Source organism: Castanea sativa, chromosome 4, assembly GCF_040712315.1.
Source record: "Castanea sativa cultivar Marrone di Chiusa Pesio chromosome 4, ASM4071231v1".
Taxonomy (NCBI): domain Eukaryota; kingdom Viridiplantae; phylum Streptophyta; class Magnoliopsida; order Fagales; family Fagaceae; genus Castanea; species Castanea sativa.
In genome coordinates, this window is record NC_134016.1 from 50,302,114 (window position 1) to 50,318,418 (window position 16,305).

The 16,305-nt window shown below is 32.7% G+C and overlaps 1 protein-coding gene and 1 pseudogene across 3 annotated transcripts in view; both read right to left on the minus strand.

The window, feature by feature from the left end:
• Positions 1-16,305, minus strand: part of LOC142631154 (uncharacterized) — a 64,540-nt gene that overhangs the window by 12,492 nt on the left and 35,743 nt on the right. The gene's annotated exons all lie outside the window — the stretch shown is intronic.
• LOC142631364 (uncharacterized) lies at positions 6,223-12,949 on the minus strand (annotated as a pseudogene).

Genomic DNA, 16,305 nt, shown 5'->3' on the forward strand with positions numbered 1-16,305 from the left:
GAACAAATGGAAACCACCTTACCTAAAACAATTAATATCCCGCCAAAAATTTTTAATTCAAGAAATTATAAACTGGAATTCTAATCGTGAAATAGATTTTAATTAATATGCCAAACACAAAACATGTATGTCCTCTCACAAATCACAATGGCGGTTTGTTTTTAAATTTGCTTATGATCTGTACCAATAGATATTAGAAACTTGTTTTTTCACGAATTTGCTACTTTTGCCAGCAATAAGCTTAGGCTTAGTAGAAAATTGTAGCCGTTGTAGTTAGTTAGCTAGTTCTTGTATATAAAACAGAGACGTAATATTTCACTGCATTAATGAGAATTACCATCGCATTCTCTCAATTGTTCATTTATACACTAATTACAAATCCAAAAAATTTATTCAAATTCTAAATAACATTTCTATATTAAAGAAATTAAGTTCAAAAACCTTAAAAATTTTGGGCATTAATACTTTATTTTTTTTAATTTCCAAGGGAAAAATTAAAATATTTGTCATTTGAACAAAAACATTACTAAGATTAAACACAAACTATACTCACAGCACAAGAATTTCAAATAGTATTGTCCTCCTATACTGAATTCATTGTAGAATAAAGCACTATTGGTGGTTTAACCAATTTCGACTTTCCCTAAAATCAAAGTCCGTCTTTCTCAACAAAAAAAAAGGGAGAGATTTTACAGGGAGTGAATAACGTATGATTAAACGTCTAGTTCCACTAATTTTAAAGTTCCTATTACAGATATTAATAGCTTAATTAACTGGATTGAATTCGTCAATTAGAAAAAAATAATGAAAATAAAATTCCAATGGCGACATGTACAAAAATATGATCAAGAGTCTTTTACTTTAATGGCATTTTTGGCTCTTCTTTATACATTATGAGGATTGAGGACACCCTCCCCATGTTGTAACAATTGAATTATTAAATACAAAAAAAAAATCTTTATGTGTGAATGTTTTAATTAGACTTAGGATCAATTGGAAAGTGGAAACTACCTTACCTAAAATAATTAATATCCTGCAAGAAAATTTAATTCAAGAATGATCAATTGGGATTCTAATCATATAATAGATTTTGGTTGGGATGTCAAACACTTACAAGTAAGTCCTCTCACAATGGCAGTTTGTCATTAATAACATGTTTTATAACCTGTTGCTTTTGCAGCCTTATAATATGCCAGCAATAAGATGAGTAAAAATGGAAATGATGGCATAGCCTTGAAAATTAATGAACCTTTGTGACGGGGTACTTTCTCATGCATACAAAATAAGCATAGGTTTTTTTTTTAATCTTTATTATTTTTAAAAAGGCTATTGTTATTGTGTTCATTCTTATAGGAATTTAAGTGTAGATTAAATTTTCATTTTTTTTACTATTCCTTTTTTCTTTAATTCCTTTATAATTTCTTCTTTTGCGTTGGTTTAAAATTTAAATGGATTTTTTCTCAAGCTTTAGAGACTGGACTTTAGATAAGCTGTTCAACTCTTAAACGCTAAGCATTGACTATAAGTCTTGTACATGGAACAAATCAAAATAAGAAATTAAGAATATAGTCCATTTTGGTTGGCCTTATAGCTGGTTTGTCTAGATATCAATTTTCTTCATTACCAAAAGTCTGACTTATTTTGGATGGAAATTTCATTGATTATTACTTGTATACAAAATTCAGGGATCATTGAATTGGAATAGGTTCCTCATTGACCCAACAAAGTGGTTGGGTTTAAACTATTAATGTATTACTAGGATGAAATTTCCGTTGTGTACACTCCAAATTTTTTCTGCCTTTCATAATGATATGTTGTGAAAATGGTCATCCAAGTCCAATATATGCTTGAGAACTGTAGTTAAGACCATGGCCCAACTGAAGCTTTACTATTCAATACTTTGTGTGGATGAAAAATTAAAGACTTATTTAATGTAATAGGAGATAATGGAATTTGACACTGTACACATTAGGGTTTGTTCTTGATGTTGTGAAATTGTTGTAGGTAATAAAATCTCTAGTATGATTAGTTGGAAAGTCATGTTCTTTAAGTGTGAAAAGTCTAGAATGGAAAACTTTGTATGTTCTCACAATGTTTTGGAGAGAATTGCTAGCCCCTCATCCCATTGGGGCCCTCCTTATTTATACAAAGAAAAAATGGTCAAATTTTCCTAAGTGTGACATACTATCCCAACTGCCAAGTATAGACAGAACATATGATATTGACTATACTATTTTGCTAAAGTTGTTTTTTACTCGAACATAAATGCTCTACAAAGGCATGGTCGTCATTTATAGTTATAGGTAAAACATTTTAAGTCTTGTGCAGCAACTTTGAATTTGGTCATTTGGATACACATCAACTTTGAATTTTTTAACTTAACACATTTATTTATTGTGTGGATAAACTTGATTGAAAGTGCAACGTATTTTAGACCGAACTTTCATTGGTTGTCGTCATTCATTACGTGTATCAATTTTTAAAAATAAAAAATCTTTAAAATGGAATAGGTCCAACTCAAATTTTGTAGAGAACATTGGAAAAGAAAAATAAATTCATATGAAAATAAATCTAAAAATGTTTGTCAATGATTATTATTTTTTTCTACAGCCAGTCATTGATTAACTATTACTGTATATAGACTTAACTGAAATTTTGAACATATTTTAGACGGGATTTTGATTCATCATTTGTGATAAATCCCACTATGTTTACTTGTTTAGACGGGATTTTGATTCGTCATTTTTGATAATTGGGATATGTTTACTTGTTTACATAATTTGTGATAGCTATTTCCATTTTAAAACTTTTATCTTTTTTGTTTTATAAGAAAAACTTTTATCTTTTATTTTGTTGTTTTCTCTAAAAATGCAAAAATCATAGGTGAATCCCTTCATGACTACCTCTAATATTTCAAACATGGGATGAAACAAACAATCAAGCCAATATTTATTTTTAAGCTAATATCGTGAGATACTTTGTAGCTTGTAAGCAAGGAATGGATCTCAAAGTGCCACACATCAAACTACCCGATGAATTAACACAACAGATTCCTATTATTATTGATCAACTACTAATCAAAATAAGCTAGACATATAAGTGATACCTTACAACTTAATTAGTTTTTTTTTTATTTTTTATTTTTTATTTTATTTTTTATTTTTATAACAACAACTTAATTAGTTGATTTGTTGGCCTGTTACTAATTTTAGTGAGGTTACTCAAAAAATGAAGTATTGTCCTTATCTACCGATTGAATTTAGTTGACTACGCTATTATTATATCCAAATGGAACTTTAAAATAAGTAGCATCGGAAATTTCATCAATATTGCATATAGGTATAATAAGTTATACAAAACAATATATATATACATGTTAGTACAAAATAGGTAACAACTAGTGTCATGGGTAGAATGTATTAAAAGTTATAAAAAAAAAAAAAAAAAATCTTGTTAGTGTTTGTATCTTGGAAGTCTTCACTCGTGCTCGATACAACTTTCTCTTAAAAGATCTAACTAGGAACAAATTTCTTCCCATGTACACTAACATTGAATATACTCTAGTTTTTTCTCTATCTGATAATATATTGCGAAAATTATCATCCAAGTTAATTGAAAATGTGTGATACTCTGGCACAAAATATTTCCTAATCAAAACTAGTCAACAGAATTCAACAGGACAATATAATTTCCTATCGTATACAATGGGTTTGTTTGATATTGTGAAATTGCTGTAGTTACTAAAATCTCTAATATGATTAGTTGGAAAGTCATGTTCTTTAAGTGTAAAAAGTCTAGAATGGAAAACTTTTTATGTTCTCACAATGTTTTGGAGAGAATTGCTAGCCCCTCATCCCATTGGGACCCCCTTATTTATACAAATGAAAAATGGTCAAATTTTCCTAAGTGTGACTTACTAACCCAACTGCCAAGTATAGACAGAACATATGATATTGACTATACTTCAAACCTCTAACACAGACAATTCAAGCTAAGTAATTCAAACAAACCCTACATAAAGAAATCTTAAAAAAAAAAAAATGGTTCAAACGAAAAAATGATATCACCCACCAAAGACCAACATGCCATAATATGTCACTTAAAATTGTTAAGAAAATCGTGTTATATGGCAGAGTCATGTGCACCACTTTTTTTTTCTTTTTCTTTTGCATTAATTTTATTATTATTTCCTCTCTTTCTTTTATTTTTAATTTATTTATTTACTTATTATTAACTCAAGCTTCTTTATATTCTTTTTTCACGTGGTTTTTCATTCTTCCAAAATCACAACATTTATGGCATTATTTTTTATAACTATTTTATGTGGCATACTATGAATTATTGTTTATCACTTTCACTTGAACTCATCATGCACACCCAATGACAGAGCCCATAATTTTTTTTTTTTTTTGTTCGCCCTTTAGTCCCATTAACTAGCTTGCAGTGCCGAAACGAAGGTAGTGAAGCTTTGAAAGTTTGAAAATCAAGTTGATGGTAAAGGTTTTAGGATTTGGTCACTTTTATAAATAATAATGTTAATGCTTGGTGTGAAGTAGTCTAATTTAATATGAAATTGACTAACTTTTGTAAGATGGGACCAATTTGGTGATTTACTTAATTTTTTTTCACTAGTGTAAGGTAGATCATATATGTTGATGAGTAGTTAGACATTGCAATGAATTTTGATATAGTGTTCATGCTTGCTGCTTGCCTCTGAAGGCATATGTTATGACTCACATTACTCTCATCTTTCATGCGGTTTGATAAGGCATCTAAATGAGTATTTAATCGAAAACATCAGTGCTATAGTTTTCTTCCTTTTCCTTGAACATGTACTTTTAAATGATGACAGACTCTTCAACCTTCAGAAGGCTGCAATAAAAAAGATGAGGTCTAATAAATCCTAAGAGTTCTTTGCATGAAGGTATTATGCAAGATCCATCACAATGTGGTCAGTAATAATGATTGACTCTTAGCATGGTGTGAACGAAAGGCTTGAGTATAATCACTAGTGAAATCTTTATAGGTGAAGCTTTTGGGGTATGCCAGTGAAGAGGATGACCTCTACTTGGTCCAGGGGCGGAACTAGGATTTCATCCTAGAGAGGGCCAAAGGATATCCTAAATCTCTTTATATGAGCAAAATTATGTTGTATCTTATCTATCATCTAATTCTATCACCTTTGAGAACAAAAAAATTATATAGCATTTTGAATAAAAATGAGTTCATAAATTGATGATTGTGATGAAGAGAGAAAAATATAGCTTTGGAAAAATAAATGCAAATACCAACAACTTGACACGAAAATGACATTTTAATTCAACACTTTCAAAATTACTCAACATTATGTTTTTTTTACCATACATATTGACAAATTATCCTCTATTTTCTTTTTCTTTTTTCCTTTCTTTTTATAATTGAAATTAGTAAATTAATTAAAAAAATTAAAGAAAAAGATAATAAAGCTTATTGTTTCCAATCCGCATTTTTTAGTCAAGAAAATAGAATCATTAATTATCTCAACCCAAAAATTTCCTTCTCTTCTCAAAAACAATTCAAATAGTTTTATATTTTTCATTCCATTAATGCTACTCATTATTGAATAAAGCTAAGAAAACAAATTAATGTTAACAATTTTCCCAGGGTTTCAACTAATTTATGTTAATAAAACAGCAATTGTTCACATGTTATGGACTAGGAGTTCAGATTGTTATTATTCTTGGTGGTGAGATTGACAAATAGAGAAGATTTAACGTCGTGGGGGTGGGGGTGGGGGTGGGGGTGGTGGTGGCTGAGCCTTGGATGTCTTAGCCATGGAGGTTCTTGGCTATGTGGGTTTTGAGAGAGAGAGAGAGATGAATTAAACATAAGTATTTAAGTTTAGCATAAATGAACAATAATTCTTATATGCAACAAATCACTGTAGCAAAGTTGTAAAATATTTTTTGTTTGGACTACCAAGTAAAGATGGGTTTTAGTGTTTTTAAGTTCTAAAATAGCAATTTGGGAATTTTACAAATCCCAATGCTAATGCTCTAATTATGGCTAGCAAATTAGAACAGTCAAATGAACCCATTTCAAGAAATGGTTGACCAATACATTGTAATTGTTGATGGTTCATAGTATTTCAAACTTTATTCTCTTTTTCTCTTGCAGCAACCAAACTAATAAAGTCAGTCACTGTTTTTCTCAGTTAATTTAAAAAAGTTATTAGCCCAAAAATTTTCATTGCACAACATTCCAAAATTAAGAAAATAAAATAAAAAATGAACAAAATTTGAACGCATGCAAAGGCTCTAAATACAGTTACAAGAATTCCTCAAATTTGACATGCAAGAAAATTCATCACCATAGCCTTAGGAAGCCCTTCTTCTCTTTCTTCATCCTACTTTCAAGAGATGGGAACTCAATAAAATTATAGGCAAGGTCTAGAACAATAGGATTCCGAGGGATTGCTTGGAATGCAGGAGGGAAAACTTCAATGCGCGAAACACCCTTGACATTTGAATCACCAACTGCAGACTCGTAGCTGTCGAGTTTCTCGAGAAGGTATTTCTCCAACTAAAACAAATTCAAATCAAAATGTCAAACCTATGTTAGAATATACATGCCTGCATATGGTGACATTTCTTATAAACGCACAAACCCATATGCTTCTTTGAAAAATAACAATAAAGAAAAGAGAGATCCAGGCAAACCTTACATAGCCATTACACAGAATGTCAACGTCTAACTATTGGTCCGAATGACTCAAGTATGAATGAATACAAGCTAGAATCAAGAATAATGTTTGGTTTATGTTCTAAGAAGAATTAAAAGTACCTTCTTGTTGGCTCCTGTTAATGACAAATTAGAGACTCTTTTTGAGAGATTCTCTGGAGCCTTCACCTCCTCCATGATCCCTGTTGCATGCTCTATACAACTGTTAGATCTGCACTCGTCACACAACATCTTCAACTCTTTGATTATCTGCTTATAGAAAGAAAATAAATGAAGGCTTTCAAAACCAAATATTTTTGCTTTGCGTATGAATTATCGGTGAACAAATCCGAATGCAAAAATGAACAAAAAAAGAACATCAATATACTAATTTATCATACTAGAAGTACTTGTCATATATAGGACAAAAAACATCAAGAATAACTGATCTTAAAAAAGTAGTTATTTAGTAAGATAAGGAGACGATGAGAATTGGAAGTTTTGGGGTATATTATATATATATATATATATATATATATATATATCATTTTTGGCCATATGGAGAGCAAAGGCAGAAAAAAGTCAAATGGGCAAGCCATGGATAACAACATTGAATTTAACAGTTGTGAAGCAATTTCATTCAATTGATGCAAAAAAAAAAGGGAAAAACAGAAGATAGAAAACCCAAAAATATACACAAACCTGATTATTCTCCTTCAAAGTTCGGAATTTCTATAGAGCATCCTCAGCAAGAGACCGAGCATGGCAGTATAATGCATAAGCTTCTGCCCTCTTTCCAGCCAAGCTGTAAGATTTTGCCAAGTAGAAGCACCTGCCAAAATGTTGAGAGGCCTATAAATTAAATTTGAACAGGGAACAACAAAAACCCATTCTAAAAATCAACTTTAACAAGTGTAATCTCAGTTATGTTTTTGGGAACTAGACCAAGAACCTTGTAGCTCAACTGATTGGCACCTCCTAATATTTCCAATTGAGACATCTAGGATTCAAATCCCCACACCCGAATTATTGAATTATCAAAAATATATTTGTGAACCCGACACAGCCTTATCAATTTGAAAGGAAATATTTCCAATGAGCTCTAACTAAAATGACACCACCTTCCCTTGTAAGAGCAAGGTGGAGGATGAGATCATGGGTTTAAGACCCGTCAAGTTCATCTGAAACTTACTAATCAAAGAAAATAGAAATGCATATGAATAATGGTTTTAATATCATACAGAATGTTGAGAGGTTAAGAAACAAGTCCATCAGAGCAGCATAGTTGAAACGGTGATGCTAATAAGGATGACAGGAAAGAAAAGGTTACGGTAGAACAAGGAACCTGTTAAAGCTAAGATTTCAAACATCCATAAACTATAATTTTCCAAAAGGTACAAAAAATGAAAGACATGGATGTCTTAAGAAAAGAAATGAAGAATTGTGATGCAATTGAAGATCAATTTCAACATTTAAAAAGACATAGGGGTGTAATCTTAAAATACTTGCAGGAGTAGCAATAAACTAAATAAAAAGCATTTCCTAAGACCACTAAAATAAAAAAACTCAGAAGCCAAACCTTTCCGCTCTAAAGGACAAACTTTTAAGCGCAAACTCTTCAGAAAATGCCAACTCTTCTGGTTTTCTATCTCTTCCAGAACTGACTAAATCTGAAAGATCAGCTGTATTCTGCAAAATATAACATAATCATTCACAAAGTTTTCTAATAGAATTTAATGCTAGCATCTTGCAACTTCAGTAGTACATTTTATTAGAAGAAAGCCAAGTAACAAGCAATTAAATAGAGATAGTTAACCTGTAATAAAAGATCATATAGGCGAACAAGCTCTTTAGGCTTGGTAACTTTCTCATTGTTGTCATCACGTCGCCTAGTAAGTTTACTCTTTGCAAGGGTAACTAACAACTGGTTGAGCTCAATGGTTCTTTGTCCTAACGGCTTTGTCAAGACCATTTAAGTCATCTTTCACATTTTCAGCATTCCCTGCACTGACCTAGAATTTACAGTATATCAGGAAAGCAGTCTAAAAGATACAGAATAGGATTGAACTGTGTGAAAGATTTCTTACAATTTTTTTTTAAGAGTCATTTTTTTAATGAATAATCTAATGAAGTCCTTTTTTCCTCTCTTTTTGAGAAGTGAATTTTGGCCCCAAGTGAAGGGGGAATGAAATATTTAAATGACCAACCTCCGTAACATGAGTCATGTTCCCAACCGAGTTATCACTAGGGGTTAAATGGACCTCACTTCTAATAGAAATAAAATAATGACATTATGAAGTAACTTTCCATACCAAGTCACTCCGAATGCAGCTCCTGGCTTCATGATATGCAGTAAAATTTTTGTCAAAGATGGCCAGTCTTTTCTCTGCTGGCAGTGAATCTGCAGCTGGACCATGTAAATCTGTCTCCAATTCTTGATCTGAACAAATTTGTCACATAAAACAAAACTTGAGACATAAAGCAAAACTTGAGACTTTTTGGACTATAAAAGTAAAGAAGGGGAGAAAAAAACCAGCAGACACAACCATACTTGAATAAATTACAGAGAAGTTACAAGTGCACTAGTTTTTTTTTTTTTTTTTTGATAAGTAACAAAAAATTTTATTAAAAAACACACAACCCAATACATAGGAAATGTAAAAAAATGCAAAACATCAAGAAACCAAATTACAATGATCTAGCAACACAAGAAGGGAAATACAAGAAAAATATGGTAAAACAAGACACCATTCGAGAAGAGTAAAAAAGAAGAAAGACTTAAGCTCAATCATGGACCGTTCATGACGCTCAAAGCTTCTAGAATTCCATTTCCGCTAGATAAACCACATCAAACAGTGCGGCACAAGCCTACAAATAACTATATTACGATAACGCTTGAATTTGCATGTCCAACAATCCAACAAATCAACTACCCTTTGAAGCATCACCCAAAAAATACCAAACAAGCAAAAGATCATACTCCACATCTCAAGGCTATAGGACAGTGGAGGAGGAGATGATCTACAAATTCCCCACACCTTTTGCACATAAAACACCACTCAAGGAAGAGAAAAAGGTATATTTTCCACAAACGGGATAGTTGCATAAAATATAATCATTGCCAAATATCCAATTGTGGCTGAAAACCATCAGAAGACTTTTAGTGTGGTTTAACTCATGGGAGAGAAGCAAGACGGAGGACAAGCTGCAACCATACGTTAATAACAAGAAAACAAGAAAGGGTAGTCTCAGTTGGGATCAGCAACTGCAAGTTTTGCAGATTCAGTATCAACATGAATTACAAATACTCAAAACAGCAAGCTGAATATCAGAACCTGTTATAGGCTAATTTTTGTAACTAAAGTTGTTGAATTACCGTTTGTCCCAAAAGCTTAACTAATTGAAGCCTACCAAACACCCTGACCATATCTTCTCCTAACATAGTGCCCCACATAAAAACATGCAATACCAAACTCTTTAAAAAACCTATTAGCATGTAATATGCAGAAGACTTGATAGCATAACAAAACCAAACCAAAACTTGTCCAAATCTACTTAAAGACATGATAAATTCCTACACCAGAGTTTCCTCAATAAAATCTCTCCAAATGAAATAACTTCTAAACAATCCCATACATTATAATTTTAAAATTGACAACAATTCAACGGCAAGTTTTGCAGGTCTGTTAATAAATCTAATAAACTGACCCATGAGCCTAATAGCAACATATTTGGCATACTACTTTTAGTAAAACAATGGTACTGCAGTTTTTTGGTAGACCATTCATTTGAGCACTGAATTCAGCTACTCTCTTCCTTATATATATATAGACTATCCTGTTGAAGATTATCAACTAAATTATCAGTTGCCAGAGAGAGACTAAGAGAGTAAGTATAAACAACTAGTCATGGTCTTTTCTACTAAATCAGGAAAAATCTAGATTCACATTGTATGTCTGATGACACCATGAGAGATGATCATTACAGCTGTATAACATTTTGTTGAACCCAAAGTAATGGTGCAATTCTGGATCATTATCAAAAATAGCTTTTCACAGACCTTTCATAATGGCAACCCGAGTTTTCGCATTAGATATTGGAAATTTATGACCAAGCCAATGAAACTCTGTCATGGACGCAGATTGTTGAGACCTTGCCTCTGCCATGACAGCCTGAAACCAAGACATTGAAAGACATTAGTACGATAGACAGAAGCTTCCAAGGGATGAAGTGGAAAATTCTCAGCACTTCCAACTTTAACTATAACAGGATAAAACATATAATTATTTAATAAAGACTAATACCAATAACTGTTTATCACACAAAGTCAAAATAGCCATAGCCTCACTCAAGTTGCAATAAGAGGGGTGGGACCAATCAAAAAGTTGCAATAAGGTGGGTTGGGGTTAGGTCATGCTTCAATTCTTGCACAACAAGATGATAATTATTATACCATCAGATAGAATCAGAACTAGTCTTAAGTTCAACCAGATCATAAGAGATACTAATTTCCCATAAGCAAGAAGGATAATGTCTTTACTTTAAAAACCAGGTCTCTAATAACGTTACAACAGGTGATTTGCTCCCTCCCTTCTAGGAATAAGCTACTTGAATTATTAAGCTCACCCTGTGAAACAACTTATTTTTTCTTTTTTGAGATAAACATCTAGAAAAGAGAAAATTATGCATCATGAACTCACGACCTTTATTAAATTTAACAAACAGAGGATCACTTCTCACCAGAAAACTGAGGTTGTGAGTGCTTAAAAAAGGCCAAGGAAGAAGCTTAGAAAAAAGTCAAATTAATTTTATGAAAATGGATGATGGATGAATTAATCAACCAAAAAGCAGAGTTAAGAGTCATAATATTACATTATGGACACCACAAAACAACAATGACCAATAAATTAAGGGTGGGTACAACACTGCATAATCAAAATTCGTACAAGCTTCCATGATCAGATGAATCTTGCAAGAATTACTGCAGTTGAATGCATGGAAAAATGAACCAAAATACAGCAAAGTAATTATAAGGCAGGTTGCAGTTCAATAAATCTGGTGAGACTAAACTTATTGAGTGTAGTTGATGTGAGAATCATTCAAGAGATTGTTGAAGCATTGAGTCACCTTACTTCAAGATATATGCTACCCACCTCTGATGAGTTAATATATTCCTCAAACCAAGGTTTATCACTACGTTCACAATAAACAGACATTTTGGAATATAACAGAGTATGATAGCTAAATGGGTGCAAGAGCATCTAGATATTCAAACTGAGCTTCATCAACTGTTATAATATAATTTTTTCCCCCTTTCCCTGAAAATGATTCATGTTTTCAAATTCTCATGCCTATAGCCAAAGCAACTGCCTGGAAGACATTGAAAGAACCCTATTGCATCATGCATGGCTTACTTTCAAGATAATTAAACTCACCTCCAATTTAGCTTTGAAAAGGTCCAGGGCAGGACCTTCCATCTCACCAATCTGCAGAAGCTCAGAGGCTTGTAGATTTGATTCGCCAATTTTGTGTAGGCAGTAACGAATACTAGGCTCTAGCTCCTCAACACGCTCTCAGCACAAAACTTGATTCTCTAGGTCCCCATATTTGCCAAGTTCCTCATAAACAGCCCTGTAAGATTAACAAAAAATTAAACAGCCACAATATCCACCATTGCAACCAGAATGTGAAGGGTATAGAGTATAGACCAAACAAGGAACATCTCAAAGGGATTTCTGAGATAAATTTCCACTCAAAATTAATTTACGCCTAAATCAATTAATTCATTATTATTTTATTTTTGAGGTGAGATTTGATGATCAAATTCATTTCCAATGGCAAAGTATCAAGAGTAAACATCAGTATATTTAAGGAGACAAGAATGCACCTGGCACTTTTGAAATTCATTAATGCTGTGTCCCAGTTCTGATCTTGTTCAAACAACAAGTTCCCTTTCATATAGGAGGCATAAGCCTACATATTGGAAATTGAAAGTTAGCAAAATGAAAATAAAAGAAGTTATGTAAAACTTGATTAACTAAAAGATAGTTCTCAAAATAGAGTAATCAAAAGATAAGTATCAAAACATTCACTATCCAAAAAAATTAGGCAGCAATTCTATAATCAACATATGATTCAATGTGTTAATGGTAAAAAGTGATACACAGATTAAACAGCCTGTAGTTTTGAACAAGACTGCTTTCCTCAGCCTACCAATCAAATAGATACGCTGACGCTGCCTCTTCTCCATGGCATGGCTCCAACCTCTCTCTGCCGTGTAAAGCAGAAGATGAAGAAACCTATTTCAAATCCAAGTAACGTAAACCGTTAAAGTCGGAAGCTTTATTAATTTACAGCAGCTGATCCTAAATAAACACTGTTCTTTTTCATACTAACAATGCAAGCAAACACCTCTTTGAAGTTAGCAAAGAAAGCAATCGGCTTTATCCGACCCCATTAATTTATACATACAATGCCGCTTAAATTTTTATAATTGAGTTCTAAAACTTCAATTTTATGTGTGATTTGGAAAACAATAACAATAACAAATGGAAAAGATAAGCACTTGAAGCTTGTGAGATTTCATATGATAAGGCAAGACAGACGTAACTTCAGTGACAGTTGATTCAGTGATGGTTTTTCGGGTGTATTTACCACGGCCATGAGTGAACTTGAGTGATTTGTACAACCTCCTCAACCAAGCATTACAATAGCTCCTGTAGATCAAAATCACAGAGACAGAGAGAGTAAATGCAAAGATTAATCGCTTAATGTGTGAAAGCTAATTAAACCATCAACATTCTGTTGAAATTACTTAATTACCCCCAATTTCAGTTGTGAGCTAAATAGGAATGAGGTCCTTTTTAGTATTTGTGTTGTCAACTTTATTAGTCTGTGTTGTCAACTCTATGGGGGCTGGCAAACGTGTACAAGCTCAGACTCGAATTACTTTATTTATGGGGACTGGCAAACGTGTTTATTATCATCTATATGCCAGCAACTTTTGGACTTTTTTATCTTCATTCTTTTGATAAACACAACCACAACAGACGGTGAGAGGGATAGAGATAAGAAAAAGAAAGAAAAAATTAGTAGAGGCAGGCCTACTTCGGCAACCTCTCTTAATCGCTCATTGTTCTCAATTGTTTGTTACGTTGTAGTCTCTTCAGTATTTGGATGCAATCAAATTAGAGTAATAAAGAAGATGTGTTTGCAGATATTAGGATTATTGGCTTAAAAAATTGGCATGAATTGATGAATGCTATCTTGCATTCTCTATTAGCAAATGAGGTAGACTTGTTTGTGCTGCCTAATATAATTTTTAAACTAGTTTTTCTTCTTCTTTTTCTTTTTGTGGGCATCATTTATTCTTTCAAAATATAATAGTTTAAGCCAATGAAGGCTATAGCTCAAGGGCTACTTCTCCCTCTAAGAAAGGGCACCTCTAACTTTAAAATTAAAAAAAAATAAAAAAAATTAATTACTATTCCAATAATGACTTAGTTTTAACTATTCTAATCATATTATAAAATACTTTGCACTCAAATGTCAGGACAATATGAATGCCAAAGAGATGTGTTTCAAGGATTTGCTTTTGCACTCAACCTATGAATAATTCTTAATTTCTATTACAACCAAATCCCATATGACACTTGTCAGGTTTCCAAGCTCCTCCAGCACATATGCAATCCAAATCACAACTTTGTGGAAGTCAAATGAGTATAAGAGGCATGAATACTTGAACAGATACACACTGTAATGGAATGCTCATTTGGGATTATTGTATGTATGTGTGTGTATATATATATATATATATTTATTTATTTTTACACAAGTATTCGCCCACTAACCCACTCAATCCCAACTAACTGACCAAGCTGAATTGGAGTTATAAAATGCTTTGAAATTGTTACACCCGTTTTTTTTTACAAGATAGAAATTCTATTTTAACCTAATCTAAGTGTAAATGTGTGTGAAGTTCCCTCTTAGAGATTTGAACTCCCGACCCTTACCCCTACACCCCACAAGCACTTGTTACCTCCTTTTAATAACCTAATTGTTAAGGAATTATAAAAGAGGAAATAAAGTGTTTTGAATTGTTATAACTAAATCTAATTAATTTAATTAATGGTCCAATGTTTTATTGTTAGTATGTGGTTAGTTAGTTGGCAATAACATTGCTATCAATTCATTAATTTAAAAAATTCCAAACGACTGGCAAACTTTGTAGCTTAATAGAGAAACCTCGAATTAACTTTTCTTTCCTTAAAACAAGAGAGAAAAAAAAAGAGAGAGAGAGAAGGTTTTTGCAGAAATATCTCCAAAATTTTCACAATCGACATAACAAGTTAAGAACCAAAGCTTCCTAGGGAAAATCCGAAGCTGGGTTTATTTTGTTTTTCCTAGTGAACAAAATGGGCCAATTCTTGAGGCGTATGGGCTTGATTAGTCAATTGGGCTGGACCATATCGTCCTACCCCACAAAGAAAGCTTGGGCTGGACCATATCCTCCTATTGTCACACACTGGGTACAACACAATACAAGTGTACAACAACACCATTTCCATTGTTCAAGACTGAAGGCTATGCAGCTCTATTCTGCCAACTGGGAACTGTTTACTCCAACACTCACTGTAACCTTACCTTGAGAGTTGAAAGATAAAAGGAAGAAGAGGAAAGGTTAGGTTCTCTTCTTTTATTTCTATTTTGAATTGCAACAGACATTGGTCTTTTATCTTGGAAAAAAAACTTTCTAGGTTCTTTTTCATTGTGTTTCAGTTAAGGTCTTTGTTCTTTATTTAGGTCTTACTAGAGAGCCTTTTATTGTGGGGTTTCTGATAGGCAATTTTGGGTGGTTTTAACTTTTAAATTTTGCATTGAATTTCTTACAGTCTGGTGGGGTTGGAATTTTTTGTATGGTTTTGTAAGCTTGCAATAATTCTTTTTTTTTTTTGGTAATGCCTCTGTTAGGATGTTTCTCCACAAGCACGTAATTGAATTGCTGGACCCAAATTAAGATTTGAGTAATCATTTTAAAAATTATCGGTCATGATATAGAGGTTTTGCAAAGATGATTCTTATCATACACATGGAAACAATGACGATGTTTCCCATAGGCTGCCCAAAAACAATGATGTTTAAATTTGTTTGCTTTATGTTGGCAAATATTTCCTTAAGAACCTCTTCCAATTCTTGTGAGTGACAATTTTCCACAATTCAAGTTACACATTTTCCTCATTGTTGATGCCAATCCTGCCTATCACTTTGATTGCAGTTTTGATACTTCTCTCATTTGGAATCACTAAATTTGGGATCATTTGGATTTGAATACTAAATTTGACAATATATAGAGGATGCCTGACATTAATCAAAATAAGAAGAAGGCTATTCTAGAACAGCGAGATGCTGAACAAAAAATTCTTAGTAATGACTATACTGGTGCCAGGGACAGTTTACTCATGGCACAAAAGCTTTTTCCAGCAATCGATAACACTGGCGCAATGTTAGCTGTCTGTGACATTCTATCTGCGTCCAATATCAAGTTTCCTGGTTATGGAATTGATTACTACTGGGTTCTTCAGCTTACACCTTCGTCTACATTTCATT